This window comes from Papilio xuthus, unplaced genomic scaffold (genome assembly GCF_000836235.2).
Source record: "Papilio xuthus unplaced genomic scaffold, Pxut_1.1 DF826115.1, whole genome shotgun sequence".
NCBI classification, from domain to species: Eukaryota; Metazoa; Arthropoda; class Insecta; order Lepidoptera; family Papilionidae; genus Papilio; species Papilio xuthus.
Window position 1 is genome coordinate 4869818 of NW_013532534.1, and position 16433 is coordinate 4886250.

Consider the following 16433-nt stretch of genomic DNA (forward strand, 5'->3'; position numbering starts at 1 on the left):
TGTAAAGTTTCGATTTTTTTATTACTAACAATGATAAAACACAACAAAACAAAAACACCATGAATAAGTTATTACGTTTTGTTATGGTTTAGCTTTTGTTTTTGTTATTTGGCTATTGAACAAGTTATTCAAACTTTTACAACATTAAAGTTTAGCCTACTATACAACTTTGTTATAAACTCGAACACTCCATCGTATAAATGTTTCAAGATATTCCGCTACGATATTTACCAATAATGTAAGAACCGTCAAAAGCATTCAAATATCCCGGTGAGTTCATAGCCGCTTCCGTTCAGATCTCGCGATCCTTGGCAATAGACCAAACAGAATTCAATGCTTAATATAAAACTGAGTACTTAAATATCTACGAAATGAATATATTGAAGACTACAAAAATAAAAGTACAATATTAAAAGAAATAGTATTATCTTACTCTAGTATTTTACATATTTTATTTACTCCGTAATAAAAACGTATTGTAATTTCTATCAATATTCTTAAAATCTTTGCTACATTCGATGCAATTTGTTAGCCAGTGAAAGTAATATAAAGATTCGTCATATCAACCTAATATCTACCATGAATTCTTCGTATTTCCAGGTGTGAATTTACCTATAATAGACAATAGACGGATAGGTCGAAGCAACGTAGCCAAAAGCAAGGTAGCGGGGGTATCTTGGATGTGGGTAGCATAGGACCGATCATCGTGGCAATCTTTAGGGGAAGCCTATGCCCAGTAGTGGGCGACATATGGCTGTAAATAGAGAGAGATTACAAACATCAAAAATAGAATATATGAATTCAATTACCAATTCACTTGTATTCAAAAAAGAAGAAACAATGGTACCATTTTGAAGCTATAAATGAATAATTAATTATATTGTAAGATGTAGCATTTTAGTGTTCGAGACGTGCGCTGGCAAAGTTGTGAGTGCACTTCGAGCGCTCGTCAAACAGCAAATACTTGTGCCAAGTTTCATACATAATTGGAACATAGTTTGTGAATATTATTGCAGTCTTAAAGTTTCAGTACATATGCGAAACATCTATTTGTTGTATCTGAAATTATTTGCAAAGATTTATTCTATCTTTTATATTTACCAAATACCTTGAGTGTATTAATTGATTTGAGGTTTTAAACATTTTTGTTTGCTAAAGGTAAGCCAGACATGGTAACATCGCAACTTACGGAAAAAAACTTAATTTTTTTCATTTCAAGTCCAATGTTACCTACATTACACATCGAATAGACAAAACTGTTTCTTCTCATACTACAGGCATATATAAAAATTGACTTAGTAAAATTATTCGCTAATTAAAAAAAACTGCACATAAATTACGATACGAGGTGAGATTAAATTTTGAAACCTCTTTGCAACAAAAATATTGACTCGCATTATAAAATAATAAAAAAAAATCCACTAAACCGCGTGATTATTTAATCTCATTAAAAAGCCGTAAAAAAATATAAGAATCTTATAACAATTTGTAACACTTAATTCTAGCTTAAATAAATACATCTTCCGCGGCAGTAAAAAAATGGAGCGAAAAATCTAAATTTCTTATCAATCGACAGTAAACAATGTCCGTCGTAACATTTTCGCGCCAAATAACAGATAACGAAATGCGAATGAGAAAATCTGTTCGCTTGAAACCCGGTCAGTTCGCTGCTGACGGTCGTCGAGTAAACTCGTGTCGCTTGTTGTCCCGATAATCGGATGTTTTCGTGTGTGTTGTGTTCTAAAAAATAAAATCTGTACTTTTAAATATAGTGTCCAAAACTATTTATTATCAAAGTGGATTGCTGTTTTAGTGGAATATTAATATTTGGATTGAAGTTTTTTTTTAAACTTGTGACCGTGAACGTAAGTTACAACTTCATAATGTGTTTGAATTCTTTAAAAGTAAATATTATTTAATATTTTTAAAACTGGCAAGTTATGAATAAAATATAATTGCAACATTTTTATGATCCATTAACCTATTACCAACCTACATGCTTAAATATGAAATATAAATATTTCATGATGGTTAACATAAACTGATTCATTACATACTTCGACCGTATGAGTACATAATGCGCAATTCTTGTGTATTTACTTTGACCTCGGGTATTTTGGAAAAGCCATATACAATTTTGATGAAAAAAAAATTTTTGAATAGAGTTCTTAATTTCTTATTCCTATTCTTGGATATAAATATAAATCTATAATCTATATCACTTATGTAATGAAATGCGAAATGCAAATATTTGGCCTAAGTGAGCGTGGTGGCTGCGCCAAAAGCACATCACGGAGGAATAACTTAGAAATATAGTTTGATTGCACTCTTAATATTCCAAAATGTGGATGACCGAGCTTTGCTCGGTATTTTTTTTTTAAATTGTGTTTTTTGGAAATTATATTTAAGTACGAATTACTAATAAAATGATGAAATATGAATAATATTTTTCGATCTTACCTATAGAAAAAGTTAAGTTTATGTTTAAGTTGATTATCGATAAAACACAAATAAAATGACATTTTCTAAAATTGATTCCTAGCTAGATCGATTTATCGCACCCGAAACCCCCTACATACTAAATTTAATATCGTTGGAGCCGATTCCAAGATTCCAATTATATATATACAAGAATTGCTCATTTAAAGATATAAGATTTAGAAAAATCACACCACTTTAGTTGTGAAAAAGAAGAATTCGTGGAGTATTAACAAATTGCATGAATAAAATATAAACTGGAATTCGGCACCATCGTCTATAGCCGAACTAAATAACTGACCCCTAATCAGAATGGAAATTAAAAACTATATAATTTTAATTACTTACGATAAGTTAGCATGAGTTTAATAATGTAATCCTGTAACCAATGGGAATAAAAGTAAACTCATCTCGGTTAACTATATAGCAATTGAATTAAAAATTTTACCATAGTTTGCGTTGGAATAATAAGTGAGGGGAAAAAAATTGTCTGAATAAAAGAAATACATAAATCTTAATGTGACAAGATCCTTGTTTACTGAGCAAGTTCGGTCCGTTTGCTCAAATTACCCCAGTGTTTCAATGGCAACGAGCCAGGGTTAGACATGATTTGACAAAAGTTACGCCATTATTGTTCCAACTTTAAAATGAGAATAATAATTTTAACCAATGCGTAACAAAGTTCTTTGACTTGTTACTCGATTAATTTCCTTTATTTTCTTTGTATTAAATCAATTTATACAATTTGTATGCAAACTGTTCCAATGCTCCTGCAGTAAATATTAGCAGTAAAGTTCAAGCTATTATTGGTTGACAGAAAATGTATATAATACTAGCTGTCGCCCGCGACTCCGTCCGCGCGGGATTAAAAATCCGATTCTCAGACCAACTCAATATGCTCACAAAATTTCATGAGAATCTCTCAAGCCGTTTCGGAGTAGTATGGGAACAAAAATTGTGATACGAGAATTTTTATATATAAGATTATTTTTACCTTCATTTCTAGCATTAATCTTTGCTCAGGAGACTTTTGACACCCTTTTCTGCCTTGACAAAATTGTTTGTAAGGTTCGTTTTTAACGTGCTATAGAGCTATAAATATAAAATATTACAGCGTTCTTGCTGGAACTGGACCATAGCTTTATTTGAGCTGCGGTGCACATAATATGTGACTTTAACTGACTCTATTTTGGTTTCGGTGCACGTACGATAATGTCAACAATTTCTAATACTACGCGGTCATTTTACACCCACAAATACATAAATACATGAACACATTTATTTCGATATCATTAAAGTTATGTGAAGTATTAACTGTACTACTACTTAAAACTAATAATCTGAAGTCTATGCTTGGAAAAATAAACAATTAAACTAAAATCTACTTTAGTTTGGATTTTTTTTTTATTTTTTTACAAATCATTATTGTTTTAAAGGTACTTTTTGCCTAACTCCTCTTAGCAATGACTATAAACTAACATATCTTTTCAAAATTACACTTTAGAAATCATCTTTCGCCGCTAAATGATCTTAAGTTACCAAGATAGAATTAATTGATCCCGGCTTAACCGACTTTTAGCACCAATACGACTTAAAATCTTTGTTAATGACTCAAGTTTTAACTTGATTGCGACACTTGTAACAATGACATTTGAAGGCTATCGTTTCAATGGGAGAAGCGAAATTGAAAGTTACAAATCGTTACACATTTTAGGAAAAGAAACTTATTTTGCTAATCTTACTTATATTTGTTTGAAAGTATCTCCAGAACGCCTCAACGGATCTTGATAAAATTTGGCACAGTTGTAGAACATAGTCTGGAATAACATATCGCTACTCATTAAGATTTTTTTTAATTCCGCGCAGACGGAGTCGTTGGTGAGAGCTAGTAATATAAACAAATCTACTCTTTTTTATAAAATTAAAGTTGTTTAGTTTTAGGGAAGACATTGAAAAAAACTATGATACGGGTAAGATTGAACAACTTCCTAGTAATTTGTCTTAAATTATCCAGTTCTTTTCCGGACTTGTTCTAGGAATCTTGAGTCATACCGTCTTGAAAAAAGTATTTGAAATCATGTCATCCATCTCATTAAAATGACTAATCAAATGTAACTTATATTTTATTACATTTTGCAATGTGTTTCTCGTATATTATATGTGTGATGAAAACGTGTAATTGTTTTTATTCCATAATAAGATTTTAATACACACCATTACACAAGTATGAAAGCATGAACCCTGTTACAGTGCACTCCAATTCAATCCTGGCAAACGATTAAAAGCGAGATAAAAATAGGAAAATTTGAATTTGAATACGCCATAAATTTAAAATATTACTGGAAGTTAAATTTAATATAAGAGAGCGCTCTTCGTTAGGATTGTACACAAAAAAGGCGGAGGCGGTCTGAGCGTCTTGAGAAATTGTGCCAAAGAACTTTTTTTTCTAAATACTCATGGCTATTTTAAAACGGTTAAAGTACAGACAGTTGTGGCATTGAGATTCTTAGGTTCGATTATCGATCAAGGAAAAATTATGTAATAATCAAATTAGTAATACACAACTTTTTATTTTAAAGGAAAAAACATAACAAATATTTAATTTTAAAAAAGATTATAATAAGCCAAAATTAGTACTTGTTTAAAAACATGTCGGTTAACATTTCTGATTTAAGATTTGAGAAAAATTTCAGCTCAAATTTAAATGTAAAAAGCCTTTTTTTTTAAACAAGGTCACCTAAACTAATCCAAATATAAACACAGAGTTTACGGTATGTTAGCAAAATGACTGAATAGTTCGTGATCTTTATCTCGGTGAAGGAACAAATGTTAATGAGACGTAACACTTTGTTATTCATTCGATATCCTTGAGTGCGCCGCTACACAGCCTGACCACAATAAAAAACTTTATCACTACAAACCTCGACTTATATTCAAATTGCAAATTAATACATTGGCTACAGTATTGTAATACTAAGAATATGTCTGTACATTGTTTAACTTAAATAGTATACAACATAGTGAGTGAACCGGCAAAGCTAAGAGCCTATCACCACCTCAAAGGCCGGCAACGCATCTGCGGTTCCTCTGGTATTGCTGATGTCCATGGGCGTCGTTGAACACCTCGGTGTATCCGCTGCTCGTTTGCCCCCTTCTGTTATAAAAAAAAGCTAAGAGCATAAAAGACATGAAAATCGAACGAATAGTTTGCTCCACATTACATTAAATTTCGTGTTATAAAAAAAGACTTCTAAATGATTCACTAGCCGTTCTGACACCAAAATCTATGTATAAAACTTTAACAAAATAGAAATAACATTATGTTTTAAACGGGCGTTTTGCTCTTAGAAACCCACCGTAAAACAAATAAAACCCATGCTAAGATCGTCACGGGTTGCTTGGGTTCCGTTTCGCTTTCGCGGAATAAGCTAACTGTCTTAATTAACGGATCCCTGCGACATCGGTACAACAGCATCTGGCATTTAACCTTGATAATGACGTACGCTATCGGCGCAACACAACGCATTGATTTATAAACATTGTAATGAGATGCCGAGACATGATGTTTATAAATATATAAATAATTACAAGCTTAAAACGACTTACTTGTCTCGACTATTTTATTTCGTATTTTTAACGTTAAGTAACTTTATTTATTTTGAATATTTTTTACTTGTCTCGATTATTTTATTTCGTATCTTTAACGTTAAGTAACTTTATTTATTTTAATTGTTTTTGTACCAATTTCAAGAGCACCATTATTACTTGAATGTAATTATCTTCTAACACTATTAACAATATCAGATCTGATCCTAAAATGTTATAATTGTACCAAATGATGAATAAAGTATACTCCTAGCCTAACCCTAGCCCTAAAAAAGTCTTATTTACATCTAAAATTAAATATAGTAAGTACACTCAACAGTAAATTATAATTCTGTATATTAAGTAAGGAGTATCATCAGTTTCGAATGATAAAAAATAAATTAGTGGAAATATACTTTTATGTGTGTTTGTTTTGTATACGTTACGTGACCTTGTGACAACATAGAAAAATACTCTTATCTCATACCTAATGGAACGTATTGAGGAAACCTTCTTCGTAAAATACTATGTATTTGCTCACCGACTATTGGTAAAATAACAAATACTATAATAGTAACGTATAAAATAGAAGTCTGTATATATTTGTTAGAAGAAGCAATTGCTTGTCATTCTTGTCGTGAACATTGTTATGTTGATTAACTTTATAGTTTATTTAAACTAAATTAAAATATGATATGTTGAAATTTTTTTTTTGTGTTTTTATCAAACAAATTTTATAATTCAAGCATACATATAGTTGGTGAACACGGCAAACTAAATTACTACACTATTTTCTCCTAAGAACTTAATTAAAATAACACAGGCTTGTAAGCTTATATTTATTCGGGTAGAGTAAGGCCACGGGCACAATATTAACGACAAGCGGGGCTATGTAAGCAAAAGTAATATTCCGCTTCCGCTCGTTTATGCGTGCACTGTATTGTACTATATTTTTGATACCATTGCCCCGCTTTATCCCTTGTACCGCTCCGCTCATCGCACCGCCCGCTCATCGCAAATTTCGTGACCACAGCCTTATTGTGGCTATGCGTTAGTGCGTACATTCGTATCTCTTGCACATGGCCAATGTTTATTTCGAGAAAGTTTCCATTAGTAACAGCACGTGTTCTATTTGTTTACGGAAACCTACCGCCGCCGACGACTGAAATCGGTCTGTTTCACATAAAAAGTACTATTTAAATACGTAGATTTATTTCGTTCGTAAACAACCAAGTTTAAAACGATTACGAATATTATTTTCATGTTTTAAAATACAAAAAACCAAAAAAAAATATTAAAGTTGACAAAAACAATGGTCTACAAGCGAAAAAAGTTATAAAAACTTTTTAAATCAGATAATTGCCGGCGAACACTTCAGAGATCTTTCGTAAAAGCGTCAAAACTTTATTACTTCACATCGTTTTCCGGTGTTACAGAATATAGTAAAACTTTGAACTTAACTTACGATGGCTTTTAAATTGATTTCACGAGGAATTTTTCAAATGAAAAGAAAAACCTTTTATGGACAACATAATTACTGTTTACTGGATATGTTTAATAGGTATTAGCAAACTGACACTTTTCTCTCACACTAACAAATCAGTATGCATACGTACACGCACCCACACACACGCAAAACGTAACCATAGTATTACAAATAAAGTATAAATTAGTCTTTTCAGTTTAGTTTAATTCGATTTAAATAATTTAGTGTACATAAAAACAATACATCTTGAAACATCGACAGATAACTAATAGACGTTTTTTCTCTGTACAAAAGTAATTATAAAATATATAAATTAATGTTTGTAATATAAATGTTTGTTGTGAAATAATAAAAATAAACGCCATAACAAATTGTATATAACCAAAACTTTGCGTCGTTCGCTTTTATTTTATGACCCTTTCTATTTGACGTTACACAAAAAAGGCTGGAAGGAATCATTTCTCTTTATACCAATAGAATAGAGCAACGTATTATTAAAATAAAAAAAAAATTTACGTTTTTAAATTTATTTATACGTTTAAAATTGTCCCTCTTTTTTATAGTGCTTATGCCACTTACGTAACGAAGGCACTGACCAGAGAAAGTAGCTTTAAATTAGTAACAAATTTCTCGTCATTTCCTTCAATTTCAAAGTACAATGTTTTCGCTTGACTTATAATATATTATGTATTTTCTATAATATATAATATGTTAAATAAAATTCTATTACTACGATTCTTACATTAATTCAATTCTGAGAAAAATAAAACTGAATAATTTCCGTCTTAATATTACCGAGTTCATTTTAATGACTTACGAAGTATATTTTCCTTACAGCTATAAGTAACTTAACTATCTTGTTAACAAATCTCAAATATACTTTAAAACCTCTCGACGCAGACTTGCCAATTCATCTAACAACCTTGACGTATCTTTACTTCGACATCGAGTATCTATAAAAAGAGCACAAAAAATATGTAACTAGTAAAAACGAAACGTATTCTATTTTAGAAACATTATAAGAAGTACTCTTAAGTTTGATATCTCGGTGTTTTTTTGGAGATGAAATTGTCGTTCAAAGAGAATGCTTTAAGTATTAGTGCCCATTTTCACTGATAACTGGTCGCGCGACTGGCCGAGCGACTGTATATTGTGTTTAGCAGTCGTTGTCGCACTGGTGGAAACAAACGACTCCATACTGCCAACCACTTAATAGGTCATTTAAAATCAGAATATTCAATTTTATTAGTAGTAGTTAATTTTTTTATAGCTAATCGCTTGTAGCGTGTAACCTTATTTACAGTTTCGTGGGGCACACTATTATCAAAAATAGCGTTGTCTGTAGACAGCAAGGCCATGCCCACGCGCCCTCGTCCGATCAAGATCTCATACTGTGACACACGCTATGTGACGTCACTCTTGTTTATCAAACATTTAAGATCATTACGTATGCACTAACATCGCCTTGACTCTAAGTTTGGGTTAAGTAACCTCTAACGACATGTGACCGACAATTAGAATATAAGTAAAGAAATACGATAATATTTTATGTTATTACGATTCAAAAACAAAAAAAAATGCGGAATTCTTGTGATTAAGTAAAGAAATATGTTTCGTATGTAAAATATAAAATAAAAAAGAAATTTTGTTACTGAAATAATAAGCAAAAGCTTAAAAGCTCGTCTTTGATATTAAATGTCGCCGCGACAAAGGTAATTTGCGGAAGTTCAGGATAGAATTATCTACCTGCCTTTGTTATTCTTTGTTCATTACTCTTTGTAAAAGGTTATTTTCTATACCACCAAATAAGTATAATAATTCTGTTTAAAAGTCTGATGTAAAATTATGTTATGTGTACACATTACACAACAATATTGTTGTGTAATGTGTTTTGATACATTTACCATATGCAAAGTATTCACCCTTATAAATTTAATTATATTCTTAGGGATCAGAAGCAGAAAAATTAAAAAAAAAAACAATTTCTTATACACTACTATAGTAGTCTTCTGATTTAATAACAAAACTAACAAAATTGATTAAATTAACACTTAAATGGTTTTGAAATATAACATTAACTTGATCAACTATCAGAGTTAAAATTATTTATTATTTTGGATAGTCGAACGGGCAGAGCTTCCGCTGGCTTTAGTGTTTGGTGGCGAGTGTATCTCGAAATGAACGTGCGACTACTTAAGATGACATCACCCCACCATCATTCTTTAAGTACCACCTTCAGCTAACAATATATATAATTGAATTTTGTATGTTTGTAATAAATAAAGTCATAATCTACAGGAACAATTTTAATTATCTTTTATCAGTAAAAAGCAAGGCTATAATTAATATTGTTACAATTTTTTTACTTTTAGGGTTCCGTACCTCTTAGGAAAAAACGAAACCCTTATAGGATCACTTTGTTGTCCGTATGTCAAGAACCTTTTTCTCAAAAACGCGTGACGGTATCAAGCTGGAATTTATTTAAAAGTCTATCTGTGGAAACCGGGATAATTTTAGGTTCTACGTGATTGACACTATACAAGGAAAATGATAATCTAGTGAAAATTCGATTTTCATAAAATCTAATAATAATAATTCGTGTACAAAATGTGTATACAATTCTGAAATCATTAATCATGATATTGACGTATAATTTAAAAACGTGGTTTACGAATAATCGGTTCAATTATTTTTTCCGATATACGATTGCGGTTTATGATCTCGATTATATTAATATTAATGAAAATGAAGTGAACGATTTTATGTTTAAACGCATAATCTGAAATTCAAATAAAGTACTGAAATATGTGTGCATTTTAACCACTGAGAAATGAAATAATTTAATTATCATGAAAAGTGTAACTAAAGGTGAGTTTCTGGAATCAAAATTTCTTTATAAAACATATCGTCATCCCTGTCATTATGTTTGGCGAAACAGAGATAACAATATGTTTTAAACGTGAATTTTGGTTTGGTTTGAGAAACCCACGGTAAGTCGTAGTATTGGGTATTTTAAGTCCATAGTATTTCTGTACAAACCGATAGATGTATACTATTATGTAAAAAATAAATAAAAATAAGAAAGAAAAGGAGACATCAAGAAATAGTTTAATTCCTTTGCTTGTGGGCATAACGAGTGTAATTAGCATTAAGTTAATTAGTATAAAGGAAATCAAGACTTAAAAAACACGTGAACGAAATACAAGCATGTTATCGACATTATTACGTAGAATTTCGATAAGAAGCGCTCCAATATCCGGTACGTATTATTTACGTAACAGACCCGTATTCCCCCATGTTTGTATTACCAATATTTAAATTATTTTTCGCATTCGTGTTTTTATTTAGTTTAATTAATAAATACGTTTGATTTTTAATGATTAAAAACACCACATACAATAACAGTGGTAGAGCCAGCTTTAACATCTTCGCACGAATTGGCCCGGCTCGCCCGGTGAAATACCACGACCGCACAGAAGACAGGCGTGAAGTGGAAGCAATTCCGCGTTTCGTCTGATGAGTATGCGTCCCGGAGGCCTAATTTAGTCCTCTTTCCCTTCCCACCTTTTTCTTATAAGGAAAGAATGGGAAGTGGAAGTGGACTTTCCGGATGAGAGGATGCATGGGAAGGGAAAATATTTTCTTTCTGTTCATCCTCTCCTCCGTCGATTAAAGGTAGGCAACGCATATGCAATTTGCGTATGTCTGTGGGCAACGGTCACTTCGCTATTTCAGCGATTTCAGGTGGCCGCTCGCTCGTTTGCCACCTTATGATATAAAAAAAAACATCTTTTATAACGATAAAATAATAACATTTGTTTTTGTAAAGTAAGTTAAAATATGAATTATATAGCCATAATACTTATTAATGTAGATCCTAAAATATGCGAAAGGCCAAGTCAGAGAAATGATATGCTGCGATTTAAATAATTGGAATGAGAACCGCAACGTTAAATACTTTTTCTCTAGCGTTAAATGCATTAAACTGCAACGCCTTGCATTTTATTATAGTTGGCAGAGATATTCCTTACAAAAGTAAAAAAAATAAGTGAACACTTAATTACAGCATAAATATGGATAACAGAATGGATGTATAAAAGTTAGTTGTCATTAAAATATTATTACTTACAAATATATCATTAAAACTATTTAAGTGAAGCAAAGTAACACTTAAATATATTTCTGACATTCACCACATGGCCCCGAGAGTAATTACTCAAAAGCTGATGGATATTTGAGAAGGATTTTAAGATGTGGCTATTTTTACTATTAGTCTTAAGTATCGCCAGAGGTAACCAAAGTACTCGAATTTTTAGTTCACTAATAATTTTCTTTCCACTTGATTAAAAATACATGGTACTTGTGGTAGAAGCTTTGCTCTTGAACAAATGGAAAGGTTTTATAACATTCTTTAACAAACATAGTGTATGATATAACTACATGTCGCCCGTGAGTCCGCACGTTATTTAAAAAAAAAATGTGGGCTATGTGTTCTTCCAGGCTATTTTCTACATCTATGCCAAATTTCATCGAGATGCAGCCATTCTGAAGATAGCTTCTAACAAATGTCCATCCATCCATCCGTCCAAACATAACTTTTATATTATTAGTTAGAATTAACCTATTGCCTGTCTATACTTTTAAAGCTTTGTTTAAAAAATGTATATTTTTACACGTTATTCCTTGCAGGAAACACTAAAAACAACAGAGACAGCCATGTTATATACATCGTTTTTATACATATTTTTTCTTTAGATATATTAATTTTTAAACAGCACTAAGTAGCGAATTAATTCTGCTCTTGTTGCATTTAATAGAAATGAAGGCCCCACGTGCTGCAAGTTTGTAACGCTCACTGCGCGCACACTAAGCCGCTTTGAATTGTTGTTAATGTAAATATGTAATTAATTTACTTGTACAATGTTCACACATATTCACATTGCACTTTGTAATGTAATATTAAAAAGGCTTTATAAGTATTTCTGTTTAATAAATAACATACCTTTTAATACTTGTGCAAAAGCAAACTTTACCCTTTATGTAGTTTTATTTTGTTAGAACTTTATCAAATTTCTATACAAACTACGAAACATTTTCTTTTGCGTTGTATTTTATATATTTCTAACCAATTTCCTAATACATACAAGTCGAAAGAGTTTACATAATTTAATGCAAAGCAACCATTTTTGACTAATTAAAAGTGTGTAAAATCTAAATATCTTAATGTTAATAACTATGTAAAAATTCGCTCTAAAGAGTACGCCGCTAGAACTGACGTTGACAAATTGCGCTGAGATCTAAAGGAAGGTCGTGAAAAACTCTTATACTAAATCTTAAAACCTATCTTAAAAACTTTATAATAGTAACTGCTTTTATAATTAACTCTTTTTCAACATGATCTTTGTAACCTCATATCGTATTAATAGATAATATTATTATTAAAGCATAATCTTAGTATAACTAATAGTAGTATTATTAAACTTATATAAAAACGGCTAAACACTCACGTATATTCGTCCGGTGGCGGCACCGACTACTTTCGTGTTTAAAGTAAGCGACGGGCCACGTCCGCGATATAATACCAGTCCCACTCACCCTGATGAAGGGCCCCCAATGGGCTCGAAACTAATCGATGCCGCCACCGGACGATACGTGAGTGTTTAGCCGTTTTTATATAAGTTTATTATAATGTCTCACGAAAGTTTGAATAATTTAAGTAGTATTATTATTTATAATATAGCACAATACTTTGTATAGTTTAGCTTTAGTAAGTAAATGCTCGAGCATCTCCTAGAAAATGGTTTTAAAGATCGGCAACGCATCTAAATTTCCTCTGACGTTGCGGATGTCGGATCGATTTACATTAGACGATCAGCTGCTCATTGGTATCCTTCTCCTTTAAAAAACCCAAAAAGATAATTAATATTACTTTATACTTATGTAATAATATATAATTTTGATTATGCACCTATACACTATAATAATACGATTAGTCATATTGTTTAATGCAACAAGTAATTTTCCATCGATCATATTTCTGTTTACCCATTATTATGACGAGTAAAGTGGACAAACGCGTTGGATAACCTAACAATGATCGTATATTACAGAAATATGTAGAAAGCTTTAGTATGAATTCAAAGAATTGCATCCATAAGAAGCTTTTCTCTATGATTCTTCGTCCAAACAAATTTATAATGTTATGGTATAACTAAATTCCATTATCAAGGTAAATATAAGTTGCCAACGATTTCCTCGAGCACAGTAACAATGCAGCGAGCTTTAACTACGTATAAATATTTAATTTCCTTCTTTTGTTTTCTAGATTAATGTGAACTTCAGTTGGGTTTTTTATATTAAGTACGTGCATGAAGTCAAGGTCGGGTTTGATTCTACAAACGATGACTTATTTTTGAGATATCAACACGTTTATTGTGGTGACATTTACGGAACGGTGACTTTATATTATGTTATTTTTTTTAATTCTAAGTCGTTTTTTTTAATCTGAACAATCGTGAAATGATAATGCTTTTTCTTGATTCATGTATACATTTTTTCTCTATGTCTCCTATGCTGTATACATTCGACCAGTCACCTTGCAAGATTGGTAGAGCCAAATCAAATTAATATATCCTTAAAGCTCTATTGCCTCATCGGGAAATCCGATAACCGCAAAAGGGATTGAATAGCAATGAAGCAAAGTACTATACTCTTGAACCCGGTTGATAAAAAATACATTTTTTTTTATTTTCGTAACCGTCACGACCTACAAATAGAATAAAATAAGAAGAATACGTAATCGAATATTTCGTATCAAAATAAGAAGTAAAATTAAAAAAAAAATCGTTTTATTAACATAACCGTAATATATTTGTTGCCTTCCTAAATCAGCATTCAGAACCAAAAAATTAGATTAATGAAATTGAGTGCCTTTCTGTTTGATCCCTTCTTACTTTCCCTATGCGGTATCGTTATAACTGTGTCACATTATGACAGTAATTACTTACCATTAGGCAAGCTACACACGTTAGGTTTCACAAGTCATAACCTAGTTTTATCTTACTAATATTATAATTGCGAATGTTTAGATGGATGTCTGTTAGAACGTATCTCCGGAACGGCTCATCGGATCTCGATGAAATTTGTCAAAAATAGAACAAAGTCGTAAAGAACACGTAGACTAAAAGTTACTTTTTTTCAATTCTCCCCGGGCGACAGATAGTAGTATAATTGTATAGTTTCCTCAATCATATTCAAAGATTTGTCTGCAAGTAAAGTGAAAAATGTGACTTCGTGTCCTACCTAACCTAACGTGTGTGGCCTGCATTACATGAGTGCTCACATTAGACGAACTCTCTTTCTTTTCCTTTATACTTCGACAAAGGAAATGTCGGAAAGCATTGCGTGTGTCAGCGTACATTAAATAAACGTTTACTAACAGCTGTATGACATCATGTAAACATTGTGTAAGTGTGGAAATACAGACCGATCGTAAACTTACAAATAGAGCAACATACATACATATACCAGTACATATTTATATATATATTGCACATAAGTATGTAATAGTGGGACCAAGTTATTTATTTGAATTTTATATCTAAAAAAATTTAAGTTTGTTATGGGGTAACAATTGACTGACATTTTTATAAATTGCATCATTTCTAGATTATATTTTAAACCTTGTTACCTAATTAATCTACATTGTATTATATACTTACACCATTTGACATTGTAGAAAAAGTACGTTTGAACGATCTTGAAGTTAATGTTTAAAGAAATCTAAAGATGCCGTTTTCGTTAGCCTCAAAACTGTTGAAATAGAAAATAAGTTTTAAACATTCATTTTCGTCATGATTTCATTATTGTAAATATGTAGTTTTATTAATACACGTGTACATGATATTACTCTCACTGTTTTTTTTCAGTGAATATGAATGATAAATAAATTATGTATTTATACATAAGTTATGGTTAATTCGTGTCTTTATATACGTCGATGACTTGTTTTCTATAATTGAACATCTATTTGTGTGCAGTTCAATTTGTTATGTAAAGTCAAGTCACGTAACCCTATTATATTCCATTACCATAATGTAAACAAATACGCTCCTTTAGAAACCAGAACCAGTACTTTGTATGGGCAAAATTTCAATGAAGAATTCATAATGTTCTAATAAAAGAAACACACGCATTTTTGTATGCAAATAAAAATGAATTATAATTGGAATTTTTGTACATTGTGTGTAAAAAATGTTAAAATTTGCCGATTTAATTTTTTTTATTTCCTTTGTTTAGTTTGCTTTTTTTAGAATAAAACCCGATCTGACCTCGTGGTCGGAGATCCGTACCCTTAGCCATTTTTACACTTTTAAATTATTGAATACCTTTTTGGTTATAATTATCTAGATATATCATCTACGTATTAGTTTTCATTCACTAATGGTTCTAAAAATATCCGGCACCTACACAAAAACATTCCGCAAATTCACCGGAGTGTCATTAACAAATTGCCGTCAGATAACAAAATGTAATTATAATAATCTGTCCAAAACATAATGAACAAAGTTTCAATACCAAGTTATATTTTCCCCCTTTCGTAATAATATTTTCTGTGTTTCTAGAAATAACCTTAAAAGCATTTGATATTGAACGTCAACTACGACAACGTTTGTGGATGCTCCCAACTAAATTATTTACCCGTCCATGTAATTGCGCGTTTCATTTCAAGTTGTTAACTATAAGTATATATTTTTAAGTAGAAATGTCTATAGAAAATGCAAGGAAATATATGCATAGACTGTATTTCTTTACACGGATTTCTCTTCCTTTTTTAGCTATGACGTAAAAATAGAAAATTTCATATTTTGCTAATAATAAGTCT

The 16433-nt window shown here is 31.1% G+C and overlaps 1 protein-coding gene across 4 annotated transcripts in view; it reads left to right on the plus strand.

Annotated features, from left to right (window-relative positions):
- The first annotated feature begins 1826 nt into the window (after window positions 1–1826).
- Window positions 1827–16433, plus strand: part of SH3PX1 (sorting nexin 33-like protein SH3PX1) — a 45815-nt gene continuing 31208 nt past the window's right edge. Inside the window, exon 1 of one of the 4 annotated variants that reach the window (XM_013319851.1) lies at window positions 1827–1865. The gene's annotated coding sequence lies outside the window, so the exon portion shown is untranslated. Of the gene's footprint in view, window positions 1866–1885; window positions 1905–16433 lie in introns of those variants that run through there. The other 3 variants (XM_013319848.1, XM_013319852.1, XM_013319849.1) reach the window with 3 other exon arrangements.